Raw genomic sequence first — 5,977 nt, forward strand, 5'->3', positions numbered from 1 at the left:
GGGGGGGGGGGTTATGCATGTAATATTAATATGTTGACTATATCACCCTTCTTGATTGTTGGGATTTTAAAGATGTGACTAACAACCCACAATGGAGGAAGTATCCAAAAGATACAATCTTTTTGAAAAGCAATACCACAATACTAATAAAATGCGTCAACCATGCTACAAAAATTCAAGACCAAATTTGATTTATATATAAAAAGGATCTAGATCGCTTAGCTTGGATCTGATGGTCCAAACACATTGATAAATTGTTGGGAGGTTTTTGTGTTTATTTTCCCAAGCCGATGGTCTAGATCCCTTGTAGCTAGGATCTGATGGCCCAAACATGTTGGACATGAGAAGCTGGTGGGTAGGAAATGTCCAGTGCTTTGTATTATTTTGTTGCTTCCGTTCTAGTAGTTCTTCTTTTTAGATTTGAATTTCTTATTCGTAGGACTTTTCGCTTTGGGAATAAGCAAAAATCAGTTATGAGCCCATTAATTTGCATCATGTTTTGGTTTTCAATGTGAAACCAACATATGCATGAGGCTAGTCATAGTGGGAGTAACTTAGGTAGTAGCATAGCGCACTTCAAGAATTTTTTGCTTATGTGGCATGTAGTTAATAAAGAGAGAGGTGTTTGGAGTAACATAATATGTTACTGTAACATAGCGCTTCCTGAGAAAGGATGAGTCTACAAGCTAATAAATGAAGCCATCTATGACACTGATACTATGTTACTTTGCACTATGAAGATAGTAATTTAGACTCGTGTCATATGCATGACACTAGTATAAGTTACTCCCCACTATGACCAGCCTGAAGGTGAGGGTTGGTTATGCATGTAGCATTAATATGTTGACTATATCACCCAATTAAGTCCTCCTTTATTGTTGGGACCATAAGTATGTGACTGACAACCCATGAGGGAAGGAGCATATCTAAATTTTACAGTCTTTTTGAGAAGTAAAATCACAATACTGATAAATTGCATCAACCATGCTATAATATTTCAATACCAAATTTGATTTATATATAAAAAGGATCTAGATCAGTTAGCTCGGATTGATAAAGTCGATCAACCATGCTATGAAATTTCAAGACCAAATTTGATTTATACATAAAAAGGATCTAGATTGCTTATCTCAGATCTGATGGTCCAAACACATTGATAAATTGTTGGGAGGTTTTCATGTTTATGTTCCCAAGCTGACGGTCTAGATCTCTTCTAACTAGGATCTGATGGTCCAAACACGTTGGGCATGAGAAGCATGAGGCTGGTGGGTAGGACATGTCCAATGCTCTGTTTATTTTTTGTTGCTTACGTTCTACTTCAGATTTGAATTTCCAATTCGTAGGACTTCTTGCTTTGCGAATAGGCAAAAATCAGTTATGAGCCCATTAAAGTGCATCATGTATTGGTTTACAACATGAAACCAACCTATGCATGAAGGAGAGGGGTGGTTATGCATGTAGCATTAATATGTTGACTATATCACCCATTTAGGTCCTTCTTGATTGTTGGGGTTTTAAACATGTGACTAAAAACCCACGATGGAGGGACTATGTCTAAAGGTTACAATCTTTTGAGAAGTAATACCACAATACGATAAATTGCATCAACCATGAAATGAAATTTCAAGACCAAAAGTGACCTATATATAAAAAGGATCTAGATCGCTTAGCTAGGATCCGATGGTCGAGATAGATTGATAAATTGTTGGGAGATTCTTCCCTTTATTTTCCCGAGCCAGTGGTCTAGATCTCTTCTAGTTAGGATCTGATGGTCCAAAGACGTTGGGCATGAGAAGCAGGAAGCTAGTGGGTAGGACATGTCTATTTCTTTGTATTATTTCGTTGCTTCCATTTAGTAGTACTTCTTTTCAGATTTGAATTTCCTATTCATAGGACTTCTTGCTTTGGGAATAGGCAAAAATCAGTTATTAGCCCATTAATTGCATCATTTTTTTGTTTTCGACGTGAAACCTATTGGGGAACGTAGCATGCAATTTCAAAAAAATTCTACCTCACGCAAGATCTATCTAGGAGATGCATAGCAACGAGAGGGGGAGAGTGTGTCCTCGTACCCTCGTAGACCGAAAGCGGAAGCGTTTGACAACGTGGTTGATGTACTCGAACTTCTTCTCGTTCCGACCGATCAAGCAGCGAAAGTACGTGTCGGGGGAAATCGACACCTATGGAATCACTGGGATCCCTTCTACGGTTGGTGGGCGCGGGGTTGTGCAAAGTGCGGGTCTGATAGGAAGCACACATATCGTTTACCCAGGTTCGGGGCGTGGAGATGCGTAATACCCTAGTCCTGCTTTGGTGGATGTATTTGAGTGTTCTTGTGTTCTTGAGCTAGCTACGGGGTGTAACTTGCCCAAAAGATCCGAATCCTTCTCCTGGATGCCTCGGGCCTCCTTTTATAAACAAAAGGGGTTGCCACAGTGGCACACATGAGGTGGAAAGGTGTACAGTGGATGAGTCTATCCTCTGGCACCGTTGGACAAACACATTTAATGCGCTGCTGACGTGCCCCTCTTGCTTTATCGGGGACGGCAAGGAAGCTCGTCCCAGCTGTCGCCGCCTCGCCTGGTTCTGATGCGCGTCCAAGCTAACGAGGCATTGTTGTGCCACGTTGGCCAGCTGCTGTGCTGGCGCGGAGGCGGAGTCTTCAGGAAGATTTGCATGCCACGACGTAGGTGCTTGCTGAGTTGGCATAGAGGTCGCACGTCGCCACGCAGGCGCCTGCCCAGCTGGTTGAGCTAGCAGCTGCATGGGGATGGTGGTGGAGTCTTGGCAGACGTGGGCCCGGCTACGGCCTTGTTGATGTCCTTGGCAAGGATCTTGCCGGGGCCCCGGCAAGGGTCTTGCCGTGGCGTCGTGGTCGTCCCCGGCAAGGATCTTGCCGGGGGTCTTGTGGATTTCCTCGGCTAGGATCCCGCTGAGGGTCGTCGTCTTCTGGTCCTCATCTGATCTCGTGTGTTTATGATCTTGACAAAGATCTACATGCCACCACGGAGGTGCCTCCCGAGCCTTGGTCCCAATGTGGTTGATGGAGTTGGAACCCTTGGGCTCAAGGGAGGCACGCTCCGTTGGCGTCAGGAAAGTTGCCCCGGCAAGGCTCTTGGCGGGGCCGCGGAGGCCGTCCCGGCAAGGGTCTTGCCGGGGGAGTCCACCTCACCCTCTTGCCCTTTGTGTCTCTGGTCTTGGTGTTGCCTTGGATGTCTTATGCTCCGGCTTCCCTCCTCTGCCCTGCTAAGTGTAGCCGCGGGAGAGGCTCTGACTGCCCGTGCACAAGTAAAGGGGGCAAAAGGAGAGCCCCTACTTTTGTACACTGACAGGAGCCCCCGGGCCTGGGCACACATAAGCGCGACGCGTTGTTGGGCTAGACCCAGAACGGTGCGCGGGCAGGTGGGGTGGATTTCTTTTACCGTAGTAACTTTTTCGTCCGCTGCGCTTCCCCATGACCCGTGTTGAACGCGCAACATGGAGGGTCATGCGTGACGTGGGGGTCATGCGTGGGGTGGTTTCCGCACGCATGCATCACATCGTGGTAAAGAGGCGGCTCGCGCCTTCCCCACAAAAAGAGGGAGACGCAGAGGCGCGACTCATTTATTGAGTGGACTCGGGTCATGGTCTTCAAGGCGTCTGCGCCCCACGATCATGGGGTGGGGAACGGTCGCCTCACCCATCCCCTCGATTCCGCTTGCTCGCCACATGTCCCCCATGCAGGTGGCAGGCGGTGGAGGCGGAAACCGGGTCGTCGCTGATTGGGGCAGCGGGTCGGTCTCGATTCCCTGCGCCCCCGATGGCCGGATTGGTCGAGTGGGGCGGCCGAGCCCCGACCCCGCCCCTTTATAAGAAGGGGGAGGGGGATGGCATCCCACATCCTTTCATCATCCGCCTCCATTCACTTCGGCTTCTTTCTTCCATTTGCCATGGCGAGAGGAGGCGTCGGCCCTTCGACGATGGCGGCGAGGGTCTCTGCTCGACAGCGTGTCCCTCCTCCCCAAGAGCTCGGAGCGGCGGAGCCGGCCAAGAGAGGAAGGGGAGGGGGCGAGGTCGAGGCCGCCATGGCGCTCGAGGAAGAGGGCGACGGGGCGGCGCATCGGCCTTGCCTCCGTCGGTGATGCCTCTCCCAATGGAGGGCCACGCTGGGGACCAGCCTCGTGAGTTCTTCATCAGGCTGCGTCAGCCACCGCGTCATCGCCTTCATCTTGCTGCTCCATTTGCCCGGGAGATGGAGCTCGATCCACCCCAGACCCTGAGGCTGCACATGAAGGGCTGCGGGAACGGCGGTACGCGGGTCGATGTCGACTTCCCCGCTCCTCACGTCATGTACCTTCGCCGTGGATGGAAGACTTTTGCTCGTGTCCACAGCCTGACGGCGGGGCTCGTTCTCTATTTCAAATTAGTGGAGAACGACCTGCTCTTCGTCAAGGTCTTTGGGGACCTTGGAACTCGCCTGAAGTGCTACGTGGAGAGCTCCTCCGATCATGAAGACTCCTCCTTGAGCGAGAGTGCCAAGGAGGACAGCGAAAACAACGACGATGGCGTCGAGCGGGAAGGCGCCAACCTCGACTCCGACTGATCGCGCCGCCCGAGGGCCTTCCTCATCAAGCTCTCCATCAATGTGTTCCCCATCACCTCCTTGGGCGGCTAGCATAGGAGGGGCGGAGAAGGCGAAGAAGGCGGGTGGCGGCCGTCAAGTCGGAGTACGCGGGCACCGATGCCTTCGTCGCGTATTGTCGGCCCGCTGCCTCATCTTCCAGCTCCCCTCCCGGCACCGAGATGTTCTCTTGGTGCCTTCTGCTCCTCGCACCTCTCCTAGGCGCTCTTTTTGCCCTCCTGCTATCTTGTTCCACCTTCTGAAGAGAGGGACAAGAAAAGGATTATAGGCATCTTATCTCTTTTTAGTTTGTAAGCCCGCGGGCACTTGTTAATTTTAAGACTTGTAATCCCCTTGCTTATGTTTTTTATTCCGTATGAATTGTACCTGTATGAGATGTTTTTAATGAAAAAGGGTGTTTGCCGGGTTCTTTGTGCGTGAGCGAGGCCCATGCCAAGGAATGAATCCTTGTTATTTTTAAGATAAACATTGTTGCCCGGCAATAGGCCTTGCCGTCCCCTTTCAGTCGACCATTCTCACGCTCTTGGCGGAGGCAGGGGCAAAGTAGAGTTAGGCCCTTTGTTTATTCCCTTGCCACTGCGACTATGACCCGGTTTCGACCCAGGGACTTGGGTACAGGAAAAAAGGGGAGCACGGTGGTCTAGGAGCAAAACGAGGTTTCATATGTCCCAACTTCATACAGAAATGCACAATAGAGGATAAAGGACTTATCTGAATCTGCAGCCCCCGGCAGCCTTGGCTTTCCGTGGTTGGATTCTTGTATCTGCAGCCCCCGGCAACCTTGGCTTGCCGAGGCCGGAGCGCCGGCTCGTTCTCTTTCTTCCAAATAGCTTAGCAGAAACGTCCATGTACCCTGCGAACCAAAGAGGACGGAAAGGAACAGAGAAACACACACTCGACCTCTATGCTAGGGGTTAGTCGCCGCTAAGCACTATCAACCCTAACCGAGGGAGGGACTTAACCTAGCATGCATGCTAAAACTCAAGGTGCCAGCGCTTCATTTATTTATGCTCAGGCTCTGCGCCTGGCTTTGTATAGAGGGTTACATGCCTTGCCGGCAAGGCTTGTACAAAAGGTGGTTTGCCGGGGGGCCCGGCAACCGCGCCTTATGGGTAAAACTTGCGAAGATGTTCAATGTTCCATGAGTTGCTCACTGGAATAGCATCTTCGGTCTCCAGGCGGAGTGCGCCGGGCCTGGTGACTCGTATTACCCGATAAGGGCCTTCCCACTTTGGCGTCAACTTGTTGGAATTCTTGGCCGATTGAACGCGCCGAAGAACAAGGTCGCCTTCCTCAAAACTTCGTGCATGAACCTTGCGGCTATGGTAGCGGCGCAAGGCTTGCTAGTAGCGCGCT

Source organism: Triticum aestivum, chromosome 2A (genome assembly GCF_018294505.1).
Source record: "Triticum aestivum cultivar Chinese Spring chromosome 2A, IWGSC CS RefSeq v2.1, whole genome shotgun sequence".
Taxonomy (NCBI): Eukaryota; Viridiplantae; Streptophyta; class Magnoliopsida; order Poales; family Poaceae; genus Triticum; species Triticum aestivum.